The sequence below is a fragment of the Mustela erminea genome, chromosome 11 (genome assembly GCF_009829155.1).
Source record: "Mustela erminea isolate mMusErm1 chromosome 11, mMusErm1.Pri, whole genome shotgun sequence".
Lineage (NCBI taxonomy): Eukaryota > Metazoa > Chordata > Mammalia > Carnivora > Mustelidae > Mustela > Mustela erminea.
In genome coordinates this window covers 3,729,076-3,742,651 of record NC_045624.1, presented here as the reverse complement: position 1 = coordinate 3,742,651, position 13,576 = coordinate 3,729,076, and the positions used below count along the sequence as shown (strand labels likewise).

Here is a 13,576-nt window from a genome sequence, read left to right as displayed (position 1 = left end):
CACTCGGGGCGGCGCCTGTCCGGCGGGGCCCTGCTCCCCCAAAGCGCTGACTGTGCCAGCGAGCGTAACAACGGCCAGGCATCCCCCGAGAATCGCCGTGCGCCGGGAGACCCCCTCTGGGTGGCGGGAGGCTCAGGGCTCCAGGGCCAGGGGCTGTCTTCCCAGGCACAACTTTGCTAACTCGGGGACCCCGGCGATCCGCCTCCCAGCGCGCCACCCCCTCGCCCGCGCCCTGCGACCCGCCTGCGGCGCTCTGGCCACCTGGTCCCCCGCGCCCCGAGGTTGTGGGGTCGAGGGGGTCAGGGTGCTGGAACCTCCTGGCGAGGACGAGGAGGTTGCCATCTTGTTCTGTGGAAATTGTGTGTGTGCCTGTGCGTGTTTATTTGGGTGGCGTTTAACCCTTTCGGTGTTGGTGCAGGACGATTAGGAGGAGGGTCCCTATTTTTATTTTTATTTTTTTATTCATGAGATGGGGATTGGCATGCTGGTTTTCCGAGTGCAGCTGGAAATGCAGGGATGCTTTCAGGCTCTTGGTCTAGAGTTGTTTGGGAGGTGGGTTGGGTCCAGGTCCTGGGAGGAAGGGTCAGGTAGCGGGAGGTGTGTTTGGGATAACCCAGTTGGTGATCCATTTTGAGGTCTTGCTTTAAACAGAAAGAGGCAAGAAATGAAAAATGCATTCTAATTGAACACATATCCGGCTGGGTTAGCCACACCCACGGCAAGGCACCTGTTGCCTGGCTGAGGCCGGAGCTAGCCCTGTTCAGAGCTGGACTTCTGGCCTGAGGTTGTACCGTTCCACTCAGGATCGCTCTGGGAGAGCAGGAACTGCATCCAGGGGATTATTTTGTGGGACCCCTCCCCCAGTCCCCAAAGATAAGCCCCTCACTCAAGGAACTTCTTCTGTTTGTGCGTTCTGCGGCTGACTGACCCAATTGCTTGTTTGTGAAAATACATGTTTCCCTAACTCTCCCACTCCCTTTTTAGTCATAGTGCTGTTCAGCTCTTTTTTTTTTTTTTTTATAAACAGGGCAGAAACGTGTGTGGAGTAATGTTTTCCAATTAAATTCCCACCTGCACCCATAATTCCCTTTTTATATTATGCCATCATGTGCTAGTAAAACCTACATATTTAGGACTGAGGCAGAAGAAAGAATTTGAATTAACTTTATTGGTAATATAATGACACATTATTGATTCATTACCTAAATCTGTTGTCAGACAGGTGTTTCTTCTTATGACTTAGCTGGCATGTGGCGCTCTAGCAGCATCTTTATGTTCTATCCAAAAAGCTTGTGGAGTCCTCCGTCCCACTACTCCGTCTCTGGGTTTACTTCTGAGGATAAGGATGGAAGGGGTTTTGCACTCATAGTCTGAGTAGAGATGTTTCCTCGGCAACCTGCGTCGCCTCCTTGCTGTCTGCTGTCCGTAAGTAGAATTAGGACAAGTTGCACTGTGTCTAGCAAATTCTACAGGAACCAGTCATGGTTTGAGGCTCGTGGCTGGCCTCAGAGAGAATGAGGTCCAGACTTCGTCAGGGTTTCTTCTGTGTTCTGTCAGTCCATGTGTTGGTAATGCTGCCTCTGTGGTCCGGTTTGTACCTTATGTGACTCCAACGAAACCCACACAGCTTTAATAGCGTGATCTTTTTTTTTTCACTTACATTGTTGTTTGGGCGCTTTTGGGTCCTTTGCTTCTCATCAGTCATCCTGGAAGCCTTGTTCAGCACCGCCTGTCTCGGGTTGGACGACTGGCAAAGCCTTCCCCCCGGCAACCTGACTGGCGTTCAGGTGCTGGAATCTTCCCGAAGGCTTCATTCCTCCCACCTTCCTTTAGAAGTGTGTCCCCGTGACGGGGGACCGAGGGAAGGCACACGGCTTGGCATACTGCCTAATCCCATTTGGGGTTAATACGTGAGTAAAAGGACTCAGAAAGGTGGAACCAGTTCATAACTTCTGATTAAATTTTTGAGAGGAGTCTATTTCCTAAACTTAATTTCTAACATGGCAAAAAAAAAAAAAAAATCCCAGACTAAGCATGGCACTTTCTGTCTGCAGTTTAATACTCTCGAGAAAGAGATTGAGATTTTCCCTTTCTCCCAGAACGGAATTTAGGTTAAAAAATAACTGGATTTTCACAGAAGCTACATTTGAAAATCCGTGGGGAGGGGTGACTTGTGTGTTATTTTCGGCCCAGCCTCCCCTGTTATGAGTATGTTGATACAGCACTTCCTTAACCGCTGCTTAAATCAGACTGGTTCTTCTGGAGAACCATATCCTCTTGCGATAGGTTCTAAGAGCAAGAGAACATTTTATTCTCTGAAGGATATTACGTCACGCTCAGTTCTTCTACTTCACTCACATGAGTTCTTCCCAGACACTGAGTGCTCAGCAGGGACTGAGTAAAGGTTCATTAAAAATAAAAGCCGTAGGGACCCGCCTTAAGCCCTGTGGGATGGTCTCCCCCTTCCTTGGTACGTCGGTGGCTCGTCACGTAGATGGCGGGTTAGGCGGACCCTTGGTGACCAGACTTGTGGAGAGCAGGTTCAGAGACCGGATGCAGAAGGTCGAGGGTCAACAAGCCTCAGGGACGCTTTGAGAATCTCCTGGTTGCTTGATTTGGGTTTTAAATGCAATCTGCAGCCTGGGGATTGATTCCCTGTATAGGGAAAGCGGATGTTTTCCTGTGGTCCCTGGAACTGAATTTAGGGCTTTGGTCACTGATTGGAGATACCTGTGATATCATGAGCCGAGTACCTTTTCCAATCTTGCCTTCCCTTTTTTACGTTGAGTAAAAACCCTGGACCAGAACCTCCTAAAGCAAGAGCTTTCTTCCAGGCCATCTGAATAGTTTGTGGATTGATTAGGTTAAACAGTATGACTGACTTCCCAAAGCTGCTGCCCTACTTGTGATAATCCCCGGTGAGCAGAGGAAACTATAAGGTTTTTAGATAAATTACCGGGGTTTGTGTGGGACCCCAACCCCCATTGCTGAGTGCTTTTGGGCCCAGCGATGTACTGTGGTTTGTGATTTCCCAGGGTACAGCCTTTCCTGATGCAAAGTTTCCCTCTGTCTCAGGGCGATGGGGAACACCACTCCTGCTTCCTTCTACGGACTGCCACCCTGGGGACATAAAGGCTGTGATCTTGGTTCTAAATGCGAGCACCCTAGTGTGTGGGTTGGGAGGAATTTGCCTTCCTGAAATGGATTCCGAAAATTCTTCCAAGGTCACAAGGTTTTGGGAATTCTCACCGTGTGTCCCCGTGCGGCGGTGCCTCTGCCCACATTTCTCTCCTTCCTGGCTGTTGGACTTCCCTTCACAAAACCGTCAAACCTATGGCAGGACTCCTCTCGAAATCTCGGTGAGTCCCTGGTGCAGGTCAAACGAGCAGAACGGGAATTCATCTCAAGCGCACCTCTTAGACGGTCTAGAGGATTGGGAACACTTGACACAGTTCAGCTGTCAAACAAAGGGAGCCAGAGTTGATGAAGTTTCCAGGGAGACGTCTCCAAACCCAGTGAGGCATGGTCAGCTCAGGGCGACTCAGAAGTACCTAGAGTAAACGCTGGCTGACAGTGCTGGCCTCCTCTCCCTGCGCAGGTCCTTGCCCCATTGTGCCCTGGGTCTTGACGTTGGGACGCGCAGACGCGCTAAGCGGCCGTTCCTCTACCCCAGTCATTTCTCTTTCCTCTGCCCTGGCCTCAGGCTAATGACATGACTCAGAACTTGTCCATCTTTTGCCCTCGGATGTCCCTGTGTAATCATTGCCAAGAGGTGGTACATTCCCAAGCAATAGCATCTTCTGTTCGTCTCTGGTCGGTTGCTGTGCACCGCGAGACCCAAGGGAGTGCTTGTATTAAATGCACAGACCGGGGCTCGTTTCTATGCCTGGCACAGACAGCTTTTGTGAGAAAGGGCCCTGATTTTTTTGTACTCTTTTTCTTCTTGGTTTAAGAACTCCTTCAAGTTCTAGTGCATCAGCTAATGCAAGAGAGAATTCCACGCGTGCAGTGTTTCCCCCATACAGCTACAGTAACATGGGAAGCCTGTGCTCTCTTTAGGGTTATTATGTGTGGTCTTTTCAATACCAAAGCTGGGTGTCCTGTAATCCAGTTCTGTTCCAGCGCTGCTAGCTGGAGGCAGCGTCCCTTCCCACAGGCTGAGGACTCCGTCCCAGAACACCGCCCCCATTTCAGACACCAACTGTAATTGGTTCAGGTCCTTCTGTGTTTCTGACAGATGGGTTCCCAGGACCCCCTCCTCGGGATCCATTACTTTGGTGGGGTGGTTCATGGACCTCGGGACACCAGCTTATTTACTAGATCCTTGGTTTCTGACAAAGGGTGTGAAAGGCGATGAATGACCAGCAGATGAAGACACACAGAAGCCGAGGTGTGGAAAGGTCTCAGACATTGGAGTTTCTGTCCCCACGTGGAGTATGGGGTCCCACCGCCTTGGCTGCATTCTGGTTCCCCATCCTAGAGGTTCTCCATACCCTGGCCTTTGGGTTTTTAGGAAGGCCCCATCACATAGGCATGACTCGTTAGGTCTTTGGTGGTTGGCGTGGATTCCATCTCTGGCTTCTCTCCCCTGCCCAGAGGCTGGGGTTCCAACCCTCTTATCACATGGTTGACTTCCCTGGCAACCAGCCCCCATCCTTAGGGGACTTCCTAAAGACCAAAGCTCCCGTGTGGGACCCTGCCAGACCCTGCCCTCTGTATCTCTTCCCCCGGCTAAGCAGTGGCATCCTTCAGCATATCCTTTGTGGGAAACGGGAACAGAAGCTCAGTTGTAGCTGAAAGGGGCTGGTTATGAATCATAAGACCCCTGTTTCCCCGTGATGGCGCTGAAGAGGTACCGGAGCTAAGGACAGAGGATCAAATAGTGTGACAAAAGGTGCTCCCCACTGCTCGTCTCGTTCTGGACATTCCAGGGGTTTTGGCAGCTGTGAGCCCTGTGCGCAGACTAACTCCAGCTGACCCTCAAGCAACTTGGCTTTGAGCTGCACGGTCCCTTCATACATGGAGTTTTTTCCGATAAATACAGCAGAATGCTATGAATGTGTTTTCTCTTCCTTATGGTTTTCTTTTTTTTTCTTTTTCTTTCTTTTCCCTTTTTTTTTTTTTTTGATTTTTATTTATTCGACAGAGAGAAATCACAAGTAGGCAGAGAGGTAGAGAGAGAGAGAGGAGGAAGCAGGCTCCCCGCGGAGCAGAGAGCCCGATGAGGGGCTCGATCCCAGGACCCTGGGATCATGTCCCGAGCCAAAGGCAGAAGCTTTAACCCACTGAGTCCCCAGACGCCCCCCTTATGGTTTTCTTAATAACATATTCTTCAGCTCTCTTTATCATAAGCATGCAGTGAATGACGCATATAACATGCAAAATACATGTTAATCAACCACGTCATAGGTAAGGCTCCTGCTCAAAAGTAGGCTCTTAGTAGGTGAGTTTTGGGGGAGTTAAAAGTCATATGTAGACTCTTGACAGTGCAGGCGGCAGGAGCTCGTAACCCCTGTGTTCTTCAAGGGTTAAGTGCATAAATTTGTTATAAATCGCAACATCATAGTTAAGTCACTACTCGGTATCCTTTTTGCGGGAAAAGAAATAAATTTACTCCAGACCTATTTTTTCTTTCTCCTTTCATTCCTTTAAGTACAGCAATGAGAAAGCTTTTGTGATCTATTTTGGTTATAGAAGCCAATTTTCTTTGATTAATAGGACCGCATTTTAGATCTCAAGGCAGAACATGCCCCAGACTTCATAGGACACGTACATCCTGAGCTGAGAGTGTGCACGTGGATGAAAGTGGTCAGCATTCCCTTTACTCTGTGGCTCCCCTGAGGATGGGAGAGGGTCCATTCGAGAGCTGGAAGGTCTGAAAATCCATCTGGGTCCATAGGTCTCAGCATCGGCTGGAGCGTGAGTCCTCAGGAAGGTTCTGACAAATCCAAGGGCATCAGGCTGTTCCTTGGGTGGGCAGAGTTGAGGATGGTTGTTGGAAGACGGGGTTCTCCACCTTGCATGTGTACACCACCAGGGGAACCCTAGAACTCCTGCGGGGGAGCTTTGGGCTTCCCACACCCCATGCACACGTCTGTGCACGCGCACAGGACCATCCAATGTTGCTACTGTGCGTTGTATCTTGAGTGTTGATACCTTCGACAGTTTGGAGAGCCACTGGACGGGATGGGAAGTTTTAAGACCGACGGTGTCATCAACGTCCAAGGAAGTAATGCTCCCATTCGTAAGACGCCATTTGGGCTCGGGGAAGGGCACAGTAAGTCTGGTTTCTCAGGGAGTTTCGTGGGGGGAGCAAAGTGAATGGGAAGATGGCGGAGCCACAAAATAAAGAGAAGATGGGGACAGAGAAGAAAAAACTAGTCACCAGGGGGAAAGCCACGGGAACGTGCTGTGTCTTTGTTTTGCATCCTCACCTGGGGATGGGGAGACGCGAGGATGCCGGAGACGCTCCCTTCATTTTCACCGCAGAGATAACAGTCCTTTTCCTGCAAGATACTCTACGATGCGTCTGTGATCCACCTGGAGATGCCTTCCACACCAAACAGCAAGTAGAATAGATGCCTGCCACACCAAACAGCAAGTAGAACAAGCAGGGTAAAAGAGAGAACGCAGCTCCTGGACCAGCAGGTGGAATTCTGGAATTTTCCATGAGCTCTCTAAGGGGCCTCTGCAGGTAGCTCCCTGGACCTCTGGGCCCTCCCGAGTAGGAACAGGGAACTGGAGGAGATTGATTATTCCTCAAGTCCCTTTCTATCCTCTCCCTCTGCCCAAGCCAGGGTAGCCTTGTCTGGGCACCACTGACCCAAGGTCGTGCTTGAGAAGCGACCGTCCACACCAGAACGGATGTGCTGTTGACATCGTAATTTCTTCAGCACTGACTCCTCTGGCGCCTTCCAGCTCAGCTCACCCCGTCCCTCTCGCCGTGTGTCCCTGTTCACAGACGAACGACATAGACGGCACAGATCTATACCAGCCATGAAACCCGGAACAGTGATCCGCACACCTTGCTCACTCAGGTAGAGCTGCATGTGTGCCTGCGTGTGTCTTCTGTGCACATGCGCGTGCCTTGCACACTTCTCAGCTGTGAGGGTCTCGCAGCATCCCAAGGCAGGCTGCGCCCGGGTTGGATGAGATGCGCTACGGGCACAGTCGCTTTGATTGCTTGACTCCGGGGCTATTCAGAGAACACGGGCGTCCCGTAATAGAACCGCGGGCCGAGGGTGTTCTGGTTTCCAGTTTTGTTTATTCGTCTGCAGAATGGGAAAGGGAATTGCTGACGAGCCAGGCCGGCCTTCAGACCTGGTTGGCAGGGCGCCGGCTCGCGGGGGTGGGGTGGTATGTGGGATCGGGTCTTGCCGTGGGAAGACACGAGGGCTGTTCACACTTCGTCGTGGTAAAGGCATTTGGAAAGTAAGATTTCGCAGAGAGGGAGGTGAACCAGAACAGACCCTGAACGCCGGGGAACAAACCGAGGGCCGCGGGGGAGGGTGGGGGCACGGGCGACGGGCACAGAGGAGGGCCCGTGATGTGCTGAGCGCTGGGTCTTCTCTGCAACCGGTGAGTCACTAAATTCGGCCCCTGAAACTAAGAATACACTGTATGTTAGCTAAATCGAATTTAAATAAAAAGTCTTTAAAAAAAAAAAAAAAGGAAAAGATTTTCCTTTCTGTCCCTTTTTGCCCAGCCGACTAGACGGATGCCGCTCATGTTAGGGTGTTAGTTTTGTAACAACACGTAGTAAAACCCCTGCTGGTGGGAACCCAACGATGAACTGGTGTGAATGAGACCAACAGTTGATGATTATAACAGTCGAAGCCTGTGTGGACTTTTTAGGGTACATCCTCGACTCCGTGCACATTCAGCTCCATTTCCTATACCTTCTTTTTCAGTATTCTGGGGAAATGAGAATTCGTGAGCTTCAAGCCAAAAATCTCTCATTTTTACAAAAAAGGATTCAGTTACAGACTCAGTTCTCCATGCTCAGGCACACACACACACACAGAACATATTTTATCAAAACTGTAATTATTTATAACAGAAAACCGAGAATTTTTCTGTTTAATTACTAGTTTCCCAGAAATTTCTGTTTTTTAGGCCAAATCACATCCTGAGCAAAGTTTTTATAAGAGGATTTTTTTTTTTTTTTTTTTTTTTTTGCCATTCTTCTTTCTAGGACTCTAAATTGTGTATATGCTTTCAAAATCCCACCCTTCGATTTCAGAACTGATAACGGCTTGCATGGCACCATTGCAGATTATAAAGTCACTTCACAGGCTCTATTATGTTAGAACAACCCATTGCGCTAGCAGGACAAATAGGTCTGTTTCATGGTTGAAAGACCAAAGACATGGCAAGGTTACTCAACAGAAGGGAGCGGGGGCTCACGGGCTGACCGCTCCCAGCCATGTTCTTCCGTTCTTCAATACATTTTCCTTCAGAAACCTTCTTCCCCACCCCAAATGGTCAGAAATACAGAGTCGGAAGGATGGAGGAGGGTCTGGAGACCACTGAGAACACCGTCTCCTCTCATGCTGTGTTTTGTGGGATTTCCAGCCCTTTCTGGAACACAGCCAGGGCCTGGAAACTTCTTCTGCCTTTGTTGACGGGTTCTGTGTGTTTGAACGGTGTTTCTTATAGTCCCATGAAACCTGCCTTCATGTGACTTCTCGTGGTCCCGGCACTGAGCCTTCGAACTACGTGAAGTAAGACCAGCCGTGTTTCACGCAACAGCCCAAGCTTTCTGAGAAGTTCATGCAGCTGGCATGGGGTCCCTCCTGGTGTCTTTTCCAGGAAAAATTGCTCTGTTTCCTTCAACTCGCTTAAAAGCTTAATTGAAGTCAATGTGCATTTAGCAGTTAGAGACACCTTCTTTTGATCTAGCCATTGCGCTTTTTTTTTTTTTCAATTTTTCAGTTTCCATGTGTTTCTTCCTCTTTTTTTTATTGTTATTCATCTTTTCCTGTGCAAGAACCCACAAGCAAAGGTTAGAGATTAACTTGTAGAGCAAGTTAACTTGTGAGTAAATCTGGGATATATTCAACACACACAGACTTTTCAGAGTGAAGCGTGATCTGGTGGGAAAGTCTCCAGGGAGGGAAGGCCGAGGCTTCGCGGTGGAAAGCCAGCAGGCTCGTGACCGGCTCCGATTTACTGACAGAAAAGGAAAAGATGCGAGCATTTCCTGCAAAACTGTATGACAGCAGCAAGCCTTTTTGTAAAGCGAGTACTCCGTCTGTCTGTCTGCCTGAAGATGTCACCTTCTAGAGTCTGTCTCTTTCCGGAGTAGTTCAGCCCCATCTAGAAGCAAGAAACTCCAACTCCTTATAATTAACCTTCGTGTGCCCTTGAGAAAAACAGGACAGCCTGAGAGAAGGTTACGTGTCCTGGAACCTTCTCGTGTGGAGGGGAAATGGAACGTGTCCTTTCACAGCAACATCAGGAGACAAAAGCCACCTACAGTTCTTATCACCACCCAAGCCACAGGGCAGCCGGGATCCAGCCCCCTGCAGAGCCAGCGGCTTTCCCAAGAGCTGGAGAGGAGAGGGCCCGGTCCTCCCCCCAGCCCCAGCCCGATAGGCATCTCCAGTGCTGGGGGCCACGGGGATTGTACCAAAATCCGCCGAGCTCCTCAGATGTATTAGCAGAACCAGAGGAAGGCAAATGAAAAATCCCCATGAGAAAAGACTCCATGAAAAGCCTAACACTTTGTAGAGATTTGCAGCACTCAATTTTGGCAGAGGTGTGAAACAGTGAGAGCCCTGTGTGCAGGCCGGGGGAGGGAGGCGCGAGGTAGAGAGATCTCTGTGCTTGCTGGAAAGATCGCAAGCATTGGGAAACGTTGTTGAGCAAATACAACTCATTATCATTAGTGCTGTGTACATCGGACTTGCGAGGGCAGCTGCTCCAATTGGAAATCAAATAAAAATTTGCGAATATTAAATGGCTAAAAAACAAAAAGCAACCCCCCCCAGAACTCCCCCCCCAACCCCAAAAACCTTGTAACTGCTAACATTGTGGAGGGGCCTGTCCTGGGGCCCTGTGATCACACCACTGTGCCCCGAGAAGTAAGTGCTAGGAGGTCTGGGACTTCCGAGCCTGGAGCCTGTCAAGTCCCCATCGGCAGTAGGACACGTGAGGATGTCAGCGTGTTTACACGGTGAGGTCCCAGATGGCGGCAGAAGGGGGGCACATCACACTCACGAGCACAGGGACTTTCTCAAACACGCCGCTGGCCGGAGCACAAGAAAGCAGTCCTGAGGGAGCACATGCCATATGCTTTACACAAGCTCTAGCTCAGGGCAAGAGGTCATGGTGAGGGAAACCGAGGTAGGGTCCCTGCTGGACGTGACAACGTGTTTAGGAAAATGAAGGGAACTCTGACCACACAAATCATGCTACTGCCATTGTGTGTGTGTGTGTGTGTGTGACGGGGGGCTGTGATTCCTCTGACTCCTCCACATTTTCTGGAGACTGGGTCTCGGAGGGCAGTGCCTGGGCCAGCGGCATCGGCCGCAGCAGCACCGGGAAGGGGCGGTGCTCACTGCTGGGCACCGGACCTGCGGCCCTGGACGCCTGGAGGCTGGGACCCGCACGGGACTGTCGCCGGGGGATCTGGGGTGCGCTCACACATGGTTCTCGGTTTCCCAGTTCTCAGGCTGTCTGGAGAAGGGACCTTTGTTTTGTGCTTTTAAATTTCCGTTCCGTCCTAGATCAGCACCTTTGTAAAGTGCAGTGAAAGCAAAAACAATAGTGAACAAAACACACACCCGAGTCTTGTATCGCTGGACCCAGACATGTAAAACTCCTCTGTTCAGTTGGCTACAAGCCTCCCGAACCGCATCCTCTCCGTGTCTGCGGTCACCCGGAGAGGACGGCGGCCCGCGGCCGGCCCACGGGCTCTGGCTCGCAGAGCAGCCTCGCTCCGAAGGCCCTTGGAAGACCTTCCCTCACGGCCCGCCCGGTCTGTTGTCTGGCAAAGCCCCCGGTGGGGAAGCTCGGTGAGAAGCAAACTCTCCTCCTGACCCAGAAAAGCTCACCACAGTCAGAAGAGAAAGAAATGAGTTGTATTAGTGAATGAACATTCGCGGTGTCACCGCTGTGAGGTCCGGTTTGTGCCGGAGGCTGGGATCTGGCCAGGCCCATGTCTCCGCAGGAGACGGGGAGGTGGGGCCTCGCTTCCTCCCTGACGGGGGCTCCTGGGTCCTCGAGGAACCATTTCTGAGAGGAAAGACTGGCCCGAGGCTTATTGAGCCATGAAGGAGATCTCCATGAAGGAAATTTCCATGCAAACAAGATTGCAAAGGACAGAAGGAAATTCTGAAGGAAAAGGAGGAAGAGTGTCTCTTGCCTCACGTCCCACGGGGAGACTTAATTTGTGTTTGTCCTCACACCGCTGCTCCCGTCTCATCTTTCCTTCTGGGCCTCATCCTTGGCTCCCTTTCTGGGAGCGAGCCGGGCTGTGAGTTATGACCACAGGTCAGGTTCCTTCCGAGATTCATTCTGAGTTTTGACTCACGACTGAGCGCCCACCTGGGTGGAATCAGGGTTAACGAGCTGGCTTTTGTTGCTGACTTCTGTTATTAAGGAAAAATTGGGTATTTTCCCACTTTGTCCTAAAGTTTATTTTTAGCCATGATTACTTAAAATGATTCAATTTTTTTAGACATCTAGGAAATGTTAATTACTGCAGATAAGACTGTTCTAAAGCCTACTACAAAGGCTTTTCCCCCTTCTTCTTCAGTACACACAAAGGAGATAATGTTAAAATGCTCTTATGCAAATTTAAAAATTTGCCAGTTACATTAACAATGCTAATGACGGTTAATGCATTCCCACAGCTTCTGTGGGATCCGAAATATTAATGTGCTTAGAAATGTTTCAGGACCACCCTGCAAATATGTGAGATGTGGAGTTTTTCACGGAGCGTAGTTCCTTGACAGTGGATTCAGTTCGAATTCAAGGGATGAAGGAAAGCTGCAGAGCCAGCGTGGTGGGTTCTCGCGGGTTCTGCGACACGGGCTGAAAAGGCTGAAAACCCTCTTTCCCCGCATCACAGTCAAGGGGAGCTACAGAATCGGAGACGAGTGGTCACTGTCGTAGAGTTGGGAGGGGAAATTGTCCATCATAAAGGAAAGCAGAGGAAGGCGAGGAAGGGGCTATCCCAGGATGTGAGGCAAGGACCCTCACGAGCATAGGTCGGGATGACCATGAAGAGCCCTCCTCTGGATGAGATCACGCCACACTTGTGCTGGGATCAGCTGGAATGAGCCTGGGGATGGCATTGTTCAGTGGGGTTGGGCTCTTAGACCAGTCGATGGAAGACACACCCTGTGTGTTGGTCCTGACGTAGGGATTTTCCCGCAATGCTGTGCAGAGCAAAGATTCGGACCGTTTGCAGATAGCCTGACGGAGGTTAATTCGGGTTGCCCCAGGGTCTTAACACAGTGCATCTTATTGTAGAAGCTTTTCTGACTACTTCAACTAGAGGTCTTCCCTCTTGTCTGCCTCGAGCCCCTCAGCAATCCCCACAAATGAGGAGAGGCGTGTAGAACTTCTCCTCCAGCGTAGCCCTAGCCAGAATGCCATCCAGGTGACTTTTGGATGTTCCCACATGGGATGTGTTGAAGGAAATGTCATTAAAAACAGATTCTCCCAACCCAGAAATCTTGTCCACAGACCTAGTAGAGTAAGAGACCACTTCTGTTACCTGAATAAAGCATCAGACCCGAGTGTGATGTCTGTCCCGGCCGTCTAAGATAGTGCAAAGGAGAAACCTCACAGCCCTCACAGCCCAGCGGATACTGCCTGTGTCACACGTGTTTCCTCATCAACGGTAGCTTGTCCTCAAGTCAGACACCTTCACAGCACCGTGTGTCACATGCGGTTCACGCTGACCTCGCCTGGTCGCTGGGGTGACCATTTCTGTCCGCTTGGTGGCCAGGCCTGGAGCAAGAGCAGTCTCCCCTCTGCGCCGGAGGAAACTCTGCCCAAAGGAAGGAGGCTTCCAGCAATTACGCGGGCGCCTGCCCTCCCACAGGAACTGGGAGGCCCGGAGTGCTCTCCCTTGATGTTTGCATTTCAAAAAACTGGCTCCCAGGTTCCTTGGGAAGAGGGTCCTGGGTCATTAAGCAACACAAGGCCTACCTAGTCCTCAAAAGGATACATTTCAGAGAGATGAAAAAGTGCTTCCAAGGACACGTTTTCTAAGGTGAATCCTGAGAAAAAGGAGAAGAGGCAAGACTTTCCCTTAGAGCTGACCCTCCGGCAGCGACGCGGGGTTGAGCAGCCCAGCCCCGCTTCCTGGATGAGTTTTTTCTATAAATATCATGCAGTACCACTGATGGATTCTCTTTCCCTTATGATTTTCTTAATAACGTTTTCTCTATCTCTGTTGTAAGAATATAACGTAGCACATGCGTCACACAGAAGGTACGCGTTAGTCTACCTGTCCTTGTTACCGGCAAGACCCCTGGCCAACGCCAGGCTCTGGAGAGTCAGAAGTTATACACGGAGTTTCGGCTGCGCGGGGCGTCAGGCCAGGGCCCCTCACCCCTGT

The 13,576-nt window shown here is 50.6% G+C and overlaps 1 protein-coding gene across 2 annotated transcripts in view; it reads left to right on the top strand.

Moving 5' to 3' along the window:
• The window catches only part of DPP6 (dipeptidyl peptidase like 6), an 854,966-nt gene that overhangs the window by 81,451 nt on the left and 759,939 nt on the right, over window positions 1-13,576 (top strand). The window lies entirely within an intron of this gene.